Genomic DNA, 16608 nt, shown 5'->3' on the forward strand with positions numbered 1-16608 from the left:
CGTAGCCGCCCGCCGTCGCCGCATCAACGTCATTGGCGTGCCGTCTGTGGTTTGGCGCGAGTCGACCGACGCCGCGGATGGTGGTTGACACCTGTGACGAGGACGTCGCCGCCGCCGCCTCCGCCGCCCGCCGTCATCGATCGTGGTGGCGCGGTGACGAGGATGTATGGATCGTACCACCCGCCCAGCCTCCGTTTCCTTTGCTTTCACCGGTCGCTAGCGCACCGGACCGACAAGGCAAGGGGTGGTGCATCCCAGCGGCAGAATCCGATCGACACGGTAATCAAAACGCGTCTAAACAGCAGAGAAAACGATCGTACGCCATCGGCGTGCGCAGCACTCGCTTTGCCCATCGTTTATCATCTGCGTTGCGGACCGGGCAGACCGGGAAAGTGATAGTGAATCGTTGTGCATCTATGGTCTTGTGGGGTCTAATCTTTCGAACGAAAAAAGAGAAAAATAAATAAACAAAAATAAGCAAAGGTTCAGTGGAGCAGATAGAACCGCATTAGTGAAAACACGTGCCGCGAGAGCATTATTATTGAGTACCGGAAGAAGTTACTCTTATATACATAGTGTGTATGTGAGTGAGTGTGTGTGTGTACAGTGAACGTAAATAAATATTGTGTACAGTGAAGTTAAATCATACCGAGGGCCGGGCACCTCGTATTGAATCTGTCGTAGCACACGACACACGACCAAAAAACCCCGCCACAAAGTGATAACACAGCCGCGATCAACGAAAAACACCAACAGATAAAACCCCCGTTCTATACACATTATTTTCATTTTTTTCCGCGACCGAGGTGACTCATCGAGGGACCGGGAGACGGAGCACAGAGGATCAAGAGCTCATTAATTAAAAGCCTCTGGAAGAGATAAGGCCAGGTCAGAGCGCACAAACACCACAATGAGCAGCCATGGATGGGTAAGGGCGCTGGACATATTGCCGCTGCTGAACGAACGGTTCGCCCTGCTGTCCGGCGGCGGGACAATCGCGGCGGTCCGATCATCTGCTTCCCGGCCCCGACCAAGCGCGAGCGGATCAAGCCGGAAGACATCAAGCGGGTCGTCAGCTACTTCATCAACATACCTAGTAAGCGAACAGATGGACCACATCCCCCACCCTTTATGTGTGTGTCTGTATTTACAAACTTTTGCGATAGAGACGGTTTTACTTCGGTTGCAATTTTAGGCCTCACATTTGGAAGGAGGACCCGGTTTGGAGCACAGAGTAGGGAAAGGAACCAAAATATTTGGTGAGGCCATTTAAAGCCCCACATTTTGGGGCAACTCGCTTGGAACACCGTTAGCACTGTTTCACCGTTTGCATTAATTTAAATGTTTTTTATTTTTGGTGGTGCTGCTGCTTACGGGTTGACCGGCGGGGTTGTGTACGTTGTGTACAAGCAACTGACCCTGAGTTACTTGAACAACGGGAGCGATAGTACTGTGGGCATGGGGAGCTCGTGGTCGTCGGTGTCGTTATTCTCCCCATGTACGCGGTGCTGCGGTGTGGCCCGAGAACCGTCAATACAATAATTTTCCCCCGTCTACGTCTACGAAGACTTCCTCTACCTTGGGTGATGGCTTTTTGGCTGCAGCAGACAAGGCTCAACGTGTGCTGCAGGTTCATAAAGATCCGCCAACAACGGCAACGCGTTGCAACGGCACCGGTGGGCTAAGGAACTTTTATTATCACCACGGGAGTTTGGTGCTGGAACGGTGTATGATGAACGAGTAAAAATAGGTGGTGAACTCTATTTCTCTTTAGAAGTGCAATTCACATTATAAAAGGGTTGCATTTTTTTTATGAGGATTTAATTATTAATTCAAGATGGGACATCTTCTGTTCCTTGTCGTTGAAATTATCTCAACTTCTTGAAATTGCTGTTTCTTTTTGTTACTTTTCTTCTTGTTAAAATGAATCTTCTTTAGTTTAGACATTTTTTCAATATGATCCTAAACAATAAATGGATTGAAATTGGACTTTAGATGTTCTTTAAGCAATGACGAGTTACACATATTGACACAACATAAAGACACAACTGATCTTTTTAATGTTTATTCAATTAATTTGAACGTTATGAAGGGCTTAATGCTGCTTACCGCTAATTAGTGAAGTGTAATTCCTAACAAAAATTGCGCTATCCAGGGAGTGGGTAAAGTGGAAGAAGGGGAGGCTTCGAGGTGAAGTCAAAATGGTCTAAATCAGTATTAAACTGTCTGAGGCAGTTTAGCAAGGGCTTATTATGACAGTACAAGCTTCGACGAGTGGGGAGAACGAGTACAAGAACGGGGGAATCTAGAAGGAATGTAGAAATGAATGGTAGAGAGGAAATCAGGAACATCAATAGTGTTAAGGATCAAACCAGCGGTGAAGCAAGACTGAGCAATATGCCGTCGCCTTTCTAAAGAATCCATTCCCAAAGTTTAATTGCACATGGGGCAAAGGAGAAAGGGGCACTAAGCGCCGAATAGCAAATCTAATGAAGAGTGTCTGTACTCTTTCAAGTCGAGTAATGCCTCTAATATTGGTAGGACTGCAAATAATGCTGGCATATTCTAATAGAGTTGATCGAAACGAGCGACAAATTGAGTCGCTCTAACACGCATACTAATAGCATAACATTTACATTTTCGACACATTTTGTTGAAGGGTTTAGTCAGAAATTGGCTCTTATGTGTCCTTCTGGGTGTAACTACTTCAAATTATGACTTGCTGGATGCTCCAAAAAATGCTAATCAAAAATGCCTCCTATGTTTCCCGTATGCAAATGTATTAATTGTAAAGCAGTGGCTCCATTATCAGCATTACTTTCATTGGACGTGGCAGCCACCAACGATTTCTTGAGTAATAAATCTTCCAAATGATAAGAGCTAGTGAATGGGAGATTGATTAAGATGCCCTAACGTTATTGAGTATTGATAACAAAAGCCAAACCATTATTGTGTTTAGAAGGAGGTTCGTGAATGGAAATCAAGCAGTGGTGTTTGGTGTAGTGCATGCCACTAAAGCCGTGCAAATCTTCTTCTTCTTCTTTGGCTCACAACCGATGCCGGTCAAGGCCTGCCAACCCAATTGTGGGGTTGGCTTTCAGTGACTTATTGATTTCCCCCCATAGCAGGATAGTCAGTCCTACGTATGGCGGCACGGTCCATTTGGGGCTTGAACCATGACGGGCATGTTGTTAGTCGTACGAGTTGACGACTGTACTACGAGACCGCTTGTGCAAATAATAATTATAAGCCGTGCAAATAATGAGCTTTAAAATGTTGTAAACTCGGAGTTGCAGTTAGTTGGTAACGACGTACCCCTCCCTAACTGAAGATACCGCAACCGGTGTGGCGCCTCACGTCAATAATGATGATACCACCTTACCCGGTACCGGCAGTGACCCCTTCGCCCCAACCCTGAACTCCCCTCCCCGCACTTACACACACACAAACGCGCGGCATAGTTCGTTGCCTTTTTCTAGTGCACTTCCGTTATGCACACTCGACGTGTGCGCGCGACTGTGTACGCATAAATCCTTTCCCATCCGCCGCTGGGGTGGCGCACTGGAACGCCTCCCCCCCTGGGCGCCTTTCGTTTGACAATAGATGGCTGTGGATGGATGAGTTTTCCGCGAACAAACACATTGGCAACGCAAAAACCAAAACACCCCACCAACCCTCGCTCGCTCGTGTTGCTTTTGTATTTCGCTCCACGACAAACCTCCCACCCCGCGGCTTTAGGCGGTCGTTAGGTTCGGGGACTTTTTTTTCTCTCTTTTCTCCTATGCCATCTAATTGGATTGAAGTGGGAAAAAGGGTACTTATTGCACCTGCGGGCGACAGTTTCGGAAAAAGGGTGAAATGGGGAGGGAAATGATGCAGTAAGGCGGAATCATCATCATTGCATACCGCAACACCACGAGGGAGCTTACCAGGAAGCGGTGGTCCGAAGTGTGTGTGTGTGTGGGGGGGGGGGGTGCAGGTACGGAAGGGAATGTGATCCCGGAGCTCTTTTGCACTCTGGAGGGGCCTATTCTTTGTTGGAAGGAGAAATCTAACGATGAGGTTTTTCGCGACAATTACGACCATATTTCTGGCTGGTGAGCGAGGGGAGATGGCATAATGATGATGCATAGCTCTCGTGGTGTGTCGGTGTGATGTTTGATGGAAACTGAACACAATAAAGACAGTATAAATCGTTCATTAGGGAAGTTGAAGCTGCACAGCCAAGAACTTGGATGCATTTTCACGTATCTAAAAGGCATCACATCATAATCCTACTTGGGGCGAAGTGGTGCTATAAAACTTTCCGCTTATGATTATGATAGGGCTGCGAAAAAGCTAGAAGAGTGAAAGCTTTTTAGTAGAGATATTTTGAAAAAACATCAACTGAAACTTGTTTTTTTTTCGTCTCTTTGTGCCCAACAACACCATTTGTATGAGTCTTTACTATATCTGCGGCTAATTAGAGGCTTTGTCTCGTATGAAGTTCTCTTTAAAATCAGTCTTTAGTCTCTTTAAAGGGGCTAGGCTAATTATAGTACCATACACTTCTCTCACCCAGTGTTATGTAGTAAATCCTCTTAGGTGAAGAAATACACCACAATTATAAACGAATTGTTAACCAACAACAAGGCCTACCACGATGTCAAAAATTGCGCTGGATCAACACCGTGAAAAACCTGCACACCAACCACAGAGAGTTTGAGTTTGTATTCGAACTGAGTACTTCTTCGTTGTGTGTTCTTCTGCCCCTACCAACCATACTATGGGACGCATCTCCAATACCGCACGCTTAAATTCAACCTGCTTCCCAACAAAGGCCCGCCGTACTGTTGTTAGCACTCTATCACCACCACCACCACGGCGGCGTGACTTTCAAAACAAAAGCAGATTATATGCACTTACTAAACCAAATGCGAATGCGTAATGGCGTAGCGTGGAGTGGATTACTTCTAATTATCATACGCCACCTCAACGCCCCACCAATCGGGTGAAATGATGCGGTTGAGTGTGCGGGGGAAGGGGGGGGGGGCGGTTAAATACTTTATGCACCGAGCAAATCTCTTTCACCAAACACACAGCACTGTCCTATTCCAACCGTCTCTGCTCCCTCCTACCCAACGATCGATAGTGTGCAATAAAGTGTGTGGTAAATTATGCAGTTAGTCCACACACCCAGTCACCCCACCCACTTCCATGTGTTGCCAACCTTGGTGCTACAGCTTACTGACCCGTTGGCAGTGGCCGCAACCACGCATTTGTTAGCTAGTTAGCTCCCAATCGGTGTAACACACATTATGTGTCAGCGGCAGTGTGGGTATAGAATTTAAACTGTCGATTCGAAAATCGATGGCCTGTTGGGCTGGACATGGGACACGAAGGAGGGAGAGCGCGGGAGGCGATTTTACAAATTGTATGATGAATTATTTATGGCAGCTGGTGCGCGTTCTCATTAATTTAACGCTCTCGCTAATGCATTATGGCGGTAGCAGTAGAAGATTAATTTGTTCGATAAAAGTGTTGTGCATTACCCTTTTTGAATGCGATTTTTATGTTGCATTTGCGATAATTGGAGTAATTGCAAAAATGTTGACGTCTTTGTTAACATTTTAAATAGACATTTTTAGGCTTTTTTTTTGCAACTTCTTCACATCACATTATTGGCATGCTTCTCAAGTCTTTTATTTGCTTCGAATATTTATCCACTCTTCCGTACACGGTCAGTCGAAATTACATTCCTGTGCCTCTATTTTCTGGAAAGTGAGGAAGTTCACATGACCCAAAACATCCCAATGGCGGGCCGGGGAATTCCATTCCATTGATTGTTAGCTCCCTGCAACTGTCCAGAACCACGCGTCTGACATTGAGTCTCCACTTTATTGAGTCATCTATTTTCGGGTCGAAGGGGGCACTCGCCATCGACCAAGCCCCCATTCCATTCTCGATTGGCTGATGTAGTAGCAACTTGTAGTATCTTGTTCGGGGAAGGGGTTGCGAGGAACTCCGGTAACGATTCTACATTTTTCCGGCTTCAAAAACTTTTCGGCTCCGGTATATAGAGACACATAGCCCCACAAATGCTTAACTTCGCCTTTTGGCATTCTTGGCACTGGGCCGTACAATCCGCTCGGAGCCTTCCCCTCGTGGGTGAAGTTGAACGAATTTGAATTATTTATTGTACCGTGCAAACGATACATCAGACCAGTGAGGGAGAGAGAGAGAGAGAGAAGGCTTCGGAAGGCGCACCGAAATTCCAACGCTACTTACTGCCTCAAAGACACATCAACAATCAAGTAGTAGGCATTGAGATGTGGGGCATTAGCAACCTTTTTTTTCTTCTACCCGAGCTCTTGATGATGTCCGGTCGAATTGAGACATTTTCAACAATTCTGAGATCACCGCGGTCGGAGGGCACCATTTGGTTTGTTTGGTTCTGGGTTTGGTTTTAGTGGGTTAGGCGCTTTATGGCGAGACCCTAGAGTCGCCTAATAATCCCGTGAGAGTTTTCGCTTCCCGAATACGATGGGGGCAATTCGACCAGTACGCCTTGACATGAACGCAAACGCGTCCAAAAATAACGCAAAACAAAAGCCGAGGGTCGTCCCCATCATCATCATCATCAGCAGCAGCAGCAGCGGGCAGCAACGTGGTCGTCGTCTCGGCTGTTTTGGGTTTTTTTGTGTTTTCTCGAACCGAGAGGAAGAGGACGTGTGTATGCAAACGACGACTCCCCTTTGAAGGGGGTGATTTCAATCATTCTAAGACATTCCTGGTACAAGAGGAGTGAGAAAGGTGGTGGGGCTTTCACTTCACCGGTCATGATGGTTTGTTGGACGGAAAGATCATTTATTGCGTTGCTGCTTCCCGTGCCGGCGGGATCGATTGGGGTTACTCTCTAATGATCGGGATCCACTTTAAATATTTTCGAGATCGAGAGCGCCCGCCCGAACCCCAACGGCTGATGAGGGACGGTAGGGTCATTTATCGCTTGGTTGGCTCATGTACTACTGGTGCGCTTATACCAGGAAGATCACACGTGTGTCTCGGATGTGTTACCATCTGGATGGTAGGAAGTTGCAAGTATAGTTTCATTGAATTTTTCTTTCAATTTGAAAGGAACTTTCACTGGTATAATCGAAGTTTATTCGAGCTTTTAAGCAATTCTGTTCGAGGTTTTGATGTGTTTTTTGATTGATTATATGCCAATTTAAGAAAAACAAAAGACATGGTTACATATTTGGTTCATGTATACCAAATCAGATCAATTTTCCGCCCAAAATGGCCGAAATAGATCTTATTTTGAGCAGGTTTAACATTCTCTCTAAACCAGAACAGGCTAACAGTAATGTTTGGAATTAAACCAATGACGGGCATGTTATTGAGATATTGAGATTGAGATACAGTGAACCCTCTTTTATTTGACACCTCTCCAATTTGAGAAAACCTCTCTTATTTGAACATTTTCCACAGTCCTTCATTTCCAGTACATTTTTGTCCTCTAATTTGGAAAACCTCTGAAATCTGTATCCCTTTTATGTATGTATGGTGTTGCCATGGTTATTGAAAGATGTATGCTCTAATTGGCGATTCTGTTCGCAGTTTCCGATAACAACAGTTAAGGCTGCATACTAAATGCTATGTTTCTTTCTAGTTTGTATGGACCTTTCATTCTGTAATTTGAAAACCCCTCTTATTCGACAGTCCCATCGCCTCTCAAATAAGAGAGAGTCGACTGTATTACTATTGCATCCAGTTTAAAAGGAGTTTAGGGAAATGCAATTACTCTTGTTGAACGATGGGAAAGGAATATTTTTTTATTATAGACTACTGTGAAATCTCTCTGAGATGAATCTTCAAGGGACCGTGAGCTTAGGTGAGCAAGGGAAAACTAATTAAGGTGTTGTTATGTAGTATCCCAGAAACCACGGGAAACACATGACATCCTTTGGTCAATATTTTTGTGAAGAACATTTGCCTTAGGAGACATTCCTCTTGAAGATACACAAAATGCATGGAATATGTCGGGACCGTCAAAATGTTCATCTTAAAGAAACAATTTCAAATCATGGATTACTTCCGATCAATGATTCTTCTTCTTCTTTTGGCTCAACAACCATTGTCGGTCAAGGCCTTCCTGTACCACTTGTGGGGTTGGCTTTTAGTACCTTGATTACCCCCCCCCCCCATAGCAGGATAGTCAGTCCCACGTATGGCGGCACGGTCTAGTTGGGGCATGAACCCATGACGGCCATGTTGTTAAGTCGTACGAGTTGACGACTGTACAATGAGACCGACGATCAATGATTACTTTGATAATCTAACAAGTTTCTTCACTTGAAGGTCTATATCTCTCTCCCTCTCGCATACAGATTTATCTGTAACTGAAATCATTTTAAATTCGATTCCTGATTTCATTTGTTCATTTTTGATTTTCTAACACCACAGTTGGTACAAATAATATAAATCGTTCAATTACACGTAGCAGCACACAGCACTTTCCAACCCCTCCCCCCACAGCAGGATGAATGCGTGCGGAAAGGTAATTTTTCTTTTCCAACTTTACTCCGCCGCATGGCCTGTGTGTATTGAAACGAAGCAGAAAAAACACTGCAAAATATTTCCCAACAACACCGTTGCGTTCCGCGCAAAAAGAAGGTTTGCCGTCGTTTTGGGATTAAATTAAAGAAAGAAAGAGCAAGAGAGAGCATTCTGAATCCCTCTTGAAGGGGTGCGGAAGGCAGAAATTCAATATTGAACCAACGTGCATCGCAGTACACATTGCTTGCTGTCTTGACTTTCAGCACCACAATCTCGTCAGCAGCACCCGGTCTAGTTCTCCCCGTTCCTCATACCCGGCCAATAATCTTTCAGAGTGTGTGTGTGTGCTGCCCTTAGTGTGCCGGCTTCTTGTTTTGTTTCGTTACTGTTTTTTTTTATTTGGGCTGCCAATCTTCCGTTTTCCGTTCGGTCGACGACGACGACTACTGGACCGGACTTGTAAATTAGTCGTCCCCGTCACGTCAAAGCAGTCCCACCAACGCACAAGAAAGAAGACCAAAAAAACCGTTCGCACCACTTTTGGACAGGCACACCGTTGTGCCGCTGTGTGTGTGTGTGCTGTGTACTACTTTACCGACAACCACAATCTTGGTGGAAAAGAAGAACACTAAAAAAGTGAACGAAACGTCAGATTGAATTTAACACTTCCCCCGCGGACGGATCTTTGCGTGCGAATTTAAATCGCCTCCGTTTCTTTGGCTGTGCCTGTTCTTGCGTTCGTTGCCAGCGAGCGGTAACGATATAAAATTGATTTCCTTTTCGCACCTTTTGCCGGTGGTTTGCTTCGATTCCAAACGGTTTTGCTACGATTTGGCGGCCACTAAGCGAACGGTGGATGGATGGAGCGCGTGCAAAAATGGCAACACTGTTACCCACACACACATACACACACACACACGCGCGAGAGGCGATGCCTTCTTGCGCATACTAATTAGCAAATCTCCTTATTTAAACAATTCTTCTCTTTTCTTCTCCCCCCCCTCTTTTTCGCCTTCCACCTGCACGGCCTGCAGCGATGAAAGCAAAAGCCACGGCTTCACCATCATCGTGGACATGCGGGGCAACGGCAATACGGCGGCAAGCGCCAAGATGATACTGAAGGTGCTGCAGGAGAACTTCGGCACGGACGTCATCCACCAGGCGGTCATCATCAAGCCGGACAACTTCTGGCACAAGCAGCGCTCATCGATTGCCAGCAACAAGTACAAGTTCGAGACGACGACGATATCGATCCAGTCGCTCGGCAAGCTGGTCGAGCCGTCCCAGCTGACGTCCGACTTCGAGGGCTTCCTGCACTACGACCACGCGGTGTGGATCGATCTGCGCGTCGCGTTCGAGGACTTCCTGTGGCAGGCGAGCGACATCCTCGACCGGATCGACGATCTGCAGGAGGACCTGACGCACTCGGAGTGCCCGGAGGACGTGAACGGGGCGAAGCACAGCATAGATGCGCACAACGAGATGAAGCGCAAGATACTGAAGCTGCCGATCGAGGACCTGGACCTGCAGGGGCAGAAGCTGCTCGGCAAGCTGACCACCTACTCGAACCGGAACGATGACGGGTGCCATTCGGCCCCGCTGCCCACCAACTGCATCAATCCGGACGTCACGTCGGCAATGAATCAGGTGCGAGAAGAGTCGTAGGGACTGGGGGGATATAGGGGGGATCGGGTGGTTCAGATTAGTTGCGTCTTCGTCTTCGAAAAGAGGGAGTATCCCTGGGGAAAATCTAGTTGAGATTGAAACTCATTTATCGCTCCAATTAGTACCGATTTTGCTTTCGGAAGCAGCAATCCAAACAGATTACGGGAGTGGGCCACAAAATCGTAAGCTCTCTGTGGTAGCTATAATTGGGTCGTGTGAGGTTACACGGCACCACGAGCAACAATTGTGTTGAGCTGAGACTAGGCAGTGGCACACGGACGTATATCGGATCTTGCTGTGTTGTGGTATCGATCCGAAAATAAGCGCAAAAAACAAGGAAAAGCTAATCTCTGCCAACGCCACATCCATCCATCCATCGTTCCCTCCCGAATGGGGGGTTTGGTAGACATTTATGGGTGAATTATTTTATTGCCTTTGCGCTGTGCGCGTTCCATCTGGGACGGGGTGTGGAGTGGGGGGCGTCGAGACACGGCCTAAGTAATGATGCTCTACATGAGCGGATTACATTTCACGCGCGCGCGTTTGGGTGTGTGTTTTCATTCACAAACTCTTTTCTGGCACCCCCCAAACGCATGAGCGTTCTGCTTGGAAGGGTACGCGCCGGGTTAACGCCACGCCGGGAAAAGCGGCCGCGCAAAGTCATAGGGATAGGTGTGAATGCGATCGACCCCTTTGGGTCGTCTGTAACCAAACAGTTGTACGTAATAATTTCACTTTCACTCAGCGGTGGTTTGGAGGCACTTTGTTGGTTCACGGTACGCCCTCGCCCATCGACACTGCCCCATGGACGACGGTGCCGCCGCCGACACGCGTTCGGTTCGGTCGAATTGCTCAACAAAGCGCGTCGAATTTGCGTAATGAAGATCTGCTCCCGGCCAGCCGTGCCCTGGCTGGCTGTGGCAATAGCGGTTGGCCGCGTTACGTTAGCTGGCCGGAATTAGCTTGGCGCGAGGGGAACGATGATGATGACGATGGTTCATTTAGATTTCAAGAATGCCCAGACGTGCGGCCTGCGGGTCTGCTGCATTTCTTCTTTTTCTCTCTTGAAGAGTCTTGAGCCGCCTCTTGTTGTGGAAGCTTCTTAACACAGTGCTGGCCGTTCGTTGCGGTCATAAAACGTTATTACCATCCGGTCTGAGCGTTCTTTCTGTTGTTATTGTTGTTTTGCTCAATCTTTCCTATTGCGCCGACGTCTATTGATGAGGTGCGTTCGGTTCAGCGGTGTGCCATTGTGTCCATTTTCCATATGGTTTCTCGAGCGCGTAGATACACGGGTGAGAAAACCGGCGGCGTTTCGCTGTTCGCTACAACCGGGGAGGTCGACTGCCCCGAAGGGGGTTTCGCTCGCCGAAAACCAAAGTGTAAACAATGAGGCACCCAAAATCTGTTGTACCATCATAACATCGCGTTTGCTCGGCGTGTATTGTGGCGTTATTTCACTCTTTGTTCAATACTCGTTTCGTCGGAAGCTCCCTCCCGTCACGCCGAAGACCGAGACCGAGTGGTGTGGTTGGTGTGTAATGTTTCTATTTTCTGTCCGTTACCGCCGATGCGTTTGGGTAGTACTAATTCGCCGCATGATGATCTGCCGCCGCGCGTGTCTTGCTGCGCCCGGGGTTGGGGTGTTTGCGATCGGTAGCTGCGATGTAAACGTTAAACAGAAGCAGTTAAACCAGCGGTGAAATCGAAGATCCTCCCAATAGTTCGATCGGCATCATGCAGTTATTGTGGAGAGTGATGGTGGCGGACGCACGGTGCAATGATATGCAATATCCGGTGTATTTGTGCGCGGTCGTTGCGCTGGGAGGGGAATTTAAACCGATTGTGGTTGAGCTAGGGAGGGACTATGACGGCATTTAGCCAAGCAAAGACGGTGCTAAATCATTTCATTTCGTGAATTAGAGAACAATAATCGTTGCGTTATGAGCTGATGGGGTTGTTACTTTGAGAAGAACAAACACCGGTTTGTTGCAGATTGAGAAATGAAACCCAAATGCTGCCACCATTGTTAGGAAAACAAGTCTGTTTCAAACAAGCACGATTGAATGCCCCCCGTTCCGGCAATCTCACTTTCGGTACGCATAAATCCGTCAGTTTGTTGTCAGTTTTGTGTTGCATGCTTTTCCTCAATCACTCGCTGACCATCACTCGGTGATTGTTGAATGAAAGTAAAAGTCATTTTCCCTTTATTAAAAAAAAAAAGAAACAACCTTTTCCTCTTGCCAAGGTTGTGATTTTCCTCATCTGGCTCTGCTGTTTCGCCGTGTTTTGCAATTAAGATGAAGCGCGCTGCAATTATTCTGCCGGCCGCTCGACAGCCTTCGTCGGCGCTAAATGGTTGTTGGAAAAGCTAGTCATCAACCCAATTGGGGATAGAAGGCGTCCGATCGATTTAGGCCCCCGCAAGCGGTGGCACTCGTTTGTTGGCCCTGTTGCCCATCCGCGTAGGGCGAAAGAATCAAAGTTTTGCGCTAAGCCTGATGCTGCTGCCGCTGCTGCTGCTGCTGCTGCTGCTGCTGTGCGCGCTTGTTTCATCCGCGCCCCAACCGATTAGGGAGCTCGGTTCGCTGCTGCGAAAGAGAGAGTTTCACTTTTTCCGTTTGTTTATTCATCAAAAATGATGGCAATTAATTCACCGATTTAATCACAGCCATTCAGCCAGAGTCAGCGTGTTGGCAGCGCAGGCTCTCAACCATATCGACATCTCTCACCGCACCTTCAACAGTCACCGATGTTAACAGAGACAGTAACGCGTGTTGTTATGTGCGCACACTTTGCACTTACGAAATACGCGTAAGGCGTTGGCGTTTAGTGCTTGGCAAAAGAGTGAGAAAAGAACGCACAAAACACAAACCACCAAACCATGCTGCTCGCGGGGGGAGCCGAATGGGATAGTGAAGGGGGTGAAGAAAACTCTCTCACACACAGACACACAGAAATAGTGGAAATTATCTAATCAATTCCGTGGACTGTGGGGAACGGTGCTTTCACGAGCATTTCCACCCTTTTCCTTTCCGCGGACGCGCGAATCGAAGAAAAGAAACTGTTACGCGCGTGCTCCCGGGGCCACCACCATCACGTGCCGAAAGGTGTATTTGCTAGCCTGCTAAAAATTTGCTGGAACTGCAATTAAAAGGGTCTTTTGGACTTGCCGGTGGTGGTTCCGTGTACCTTTCCATCCTTTTAGTTGCTTCCGTCTAGTGATGGGAAAAATGAAATCGGAATCCGGATAGTAGGTCCGGAATCAGTTTCTGAAATCGATTACGGAATCGGACCCGGAATCGGCACCGGAATTAGTACTCGAACCGGTTCCGGAATCGAAATCTGCTTCGGGTTTGGAATCGGCTTCGGATTCGGAATTGCCTCCGGAATCGGTTACGGAATCGAAATCGGCTCCGGAATCGGATTTGGATCCGAAATCAGAATCGGCTTCGAAATGGAGCCCGTTTCGGCTTCTTCATAAGAATAGGCGTTTGGGTACAATATTGTTACGTATTGATAGCCGCAAAGAATCAAAATTTACTTGTAAACGATCCATTCTGATGGAGGATTCCAGACTGATTTCGCTTCTGAAACATCTTATTTTAATAAAAAAAATTGATTCTTCTTCGGGAGCTAATTCCATTTCTAGAGTCAATCCTGATTCCGTTACCGGGGCAAATTGCGATTCCCAGGCCGATTTCGATTTCAGAGCTAATTCAGATTCCGGAGCCAATTCTGATTCTGGAGTCTATTCTGATTCTGGAGCCATTTCTGATTCTGGAGCCGATTCCGATCCCGAAATAGATTCTAAGACCGACTCCGGAGCTGACTCTGGAATCGGTTCCGAGGCCAACTTTGCAGCCCCACTACGCGGACATCGGTTCCGGAGTCAACTCCAGAATTTACCTCGGAGTCAACTCCGGAATCGGCTCCGGAATTGATTCCGAACACGGAATCGGAATCGGCTAGGTCCGATTCCGAGCTCCCACCACTACTTCCGTCCATCGGAATCCATCGTCTGCTCGGACGAACCTACTGACGATCTCCAGTTAGCAGGAAAATGTTAGGAAGGGCGAAGTGTGCTAGGACCACCGGGAATGTGTGAAGGCCTCTTAATCGTCGCTTAATTTTTATCTCGCACCCGTTGTGTTTCTTCTCATGTACGAGCGCGATGTTTATCTGAAATTCTATCATCATCATCAAGCGAAGAATGGCACAGGGCGGAGTAAGCGGACGAAAACGGGGGGGTAGACGGCTCACGAAACACGATCCCGTACGGGCTAAATAGTATTGTGCCGATGATAGCAATCCAAAGAAATACAACCGAGATGGATGGGAGAGAAAGAGAGCGGGATTTAATGGATGGGTATGATGCTGAGGGTGTTTTCTTTTCTTTTTTATACCTACCATAGTGCTTGTTGTGGACAGGTTGGGAGGCGCTTGTTCAGGTTCAGGGAGCGTTATTTTTCAATAACACAAACGTTCAACCGAAAGTGTGTTTTGCTTTCAGAATGGGAAGAGGCATTGTTTTGAAATTCGCATATCTGTTCTCTCCCCCTTAGGCGATAGGCGGCGAGCAGATCTTGGTATGTGTGTGTGTGGTTGGAGAGATGTTCTAGATTTTTGCAGTGAGCTTGTTTTTGCAATCACATTACAACTGAGAAATTCGTGTTTTGATAGCACGTTGGAAGACAAATCGGGCTTTTCTTGGGTTATGTCCATTTTGCGGAACGGAATGCAAAAAAGCAGCAAAACAAGGCGAATGAATGATATTGTTTTGCACTTAGTCGTACGTTTTTTGTCTACATACAGAAGGTCAGCATTATGCTGTTTTCTTTTTGCCCTTTTTTTGATACCAAACATCGTTAAATCGCTTCCAGTGGCCGCGGCGAGGTTGCTCTGGTTTATTTATATATACCCAGAGGGTTCAACAATAAAAGGCTCGCATCAAGGTCCGACGACACAACCACTATTGCGTGTGTAATCCAATTTGCTAAAACTGGTAAGGTTGCCTAACCCTGCCGCCCAAAACGCTACGGCAGCAAAAGCAATCACACTGCTGCTTGGAGCGTAGTGTAACAGCGAATGGGTTGAGTTTCAACGAAGAATGCTAACCTTCTCCCTGTCTTCCTAATCTCATCAACGAAGACGACGACAGCGACAGCGACCATTGGGGGTACGGCGTTCCTGGATTGGGTCAATCGAATTGCGACAAAGTTTGTTGTCGTGCCGTCGTCTTTCAGACTTTTACTCCAGGTTTCGGGTTGCTTCTTTTCCCTCGAGAGCTATTTATAGACGATCATAAAACTATTATTTCCGTCTCTGTTGTGTAGGGGATTGTTTACCCATTCCCTTCCGGCGTAGCACTCAGGTAGAAGTTACCTGCTACTGCGCCACAACCGGGGTCGGGTTCGCTGTCTGTGGGTTAATTGTATTTAAATTGGCGTTGTATATGGGTCAAAGCGACAAGTGCACATCTCGCCATCCGCCTAATGCTATCCAATTTGTCGCAAACGCGCATTACCTCTCCTTAATGTACATATTTTCTAATTACACTGTGCTTCTCCCTCTCTCTCTTTGGCATCCCAACAGGTCCTGCAGCAGCTCGAAACGACGCGCAACGCCCAGCAGCAGCTGCTGAATCTGTGGCAGCACCGCAAAACGAAGCTCGACCAGTGCTTCCAGCTGCGCCTGTTCGAGCAGGACTGCGAGAAGATGTTCGACTGGATCCTGCACAACCGGGACGTGTTTCAGAGACGTACGTCGAGATCGGGCACAACTACGCGATCGCGAAGAACCTGCAGGAGGCACCCAGCGCTTTGCCATAACGTCGCGCAACGTGTGCGTCAACATCAACCGAATACTGGCCGTGGCGGCCCGGCTGTACGAGGGCAACCACTACGCGGCGGCCCACCATCCGCACACTGGCGGCCCGGTTGGACAAAACGTGGAAAGACTTCGTCACCACGCTGGACGAGCGGACGGCCGTGCTGACGCTGTCGGTCGTGTTTCACCACAAGGCGGAGCAGTACACGGAGAGCGTCAGTAGCTGGGCGGCGGCCTGCGAGGCCACCATACCCGCCGACGAATGTGGAAAGCCTGGAGACGGCCATCGGGACGCACCAGTCGCTGTACGAGGCGATGTGCCAGGCGTACACGGAGGTGCACTCGACCAGCAAAAAGCTGCTCTACCAGCTCGACCATCTGGTGCAGGTTTGCAATCAGCCACCGATTGTGAACACTAGGAAAAATGTAAGTCTACCTCGGTTTGGTTGGGCACGCGTTAGGAGCACTTCGATGATGCTATGTTTATTTTATTTTAGGACAACTCGCATTTCAATGGTGGCAATCCGGCGGGCCGCCTACAGCGAGGGTGCCTCGCACGTGCTGGCAGTGATACAT

At 47.7% G+C, this 16608-nt stretch overlaps 1 pseudogene; it reads left to right on the forward strand.

Moving 5' to 3' along the window:
- The first annotated feature begins 8462 nt into the window (after positions 1 to 8462).
- LOC121603360 lies at positions 8463 to 16579 on the forward strand (annotated as a pseudogene).
- Positions 16580 to 16608: the final 29 nt, after the last annotated feature.

Source organism: Anopheles merus, unplaced genomic scaffold (assembly GCF_017562075.2).
Source record: "Anopheles merus strain MAF unplaced genomic scaffold, AmerM5.1 LNR4001173, whole genome shotgun sequence".
Lineage (NCBI taxonomy): Eukaryota > Metazoa > Arthropoda > Insecta > Diptera > Culicidae > Anopheles > Anopheles merus.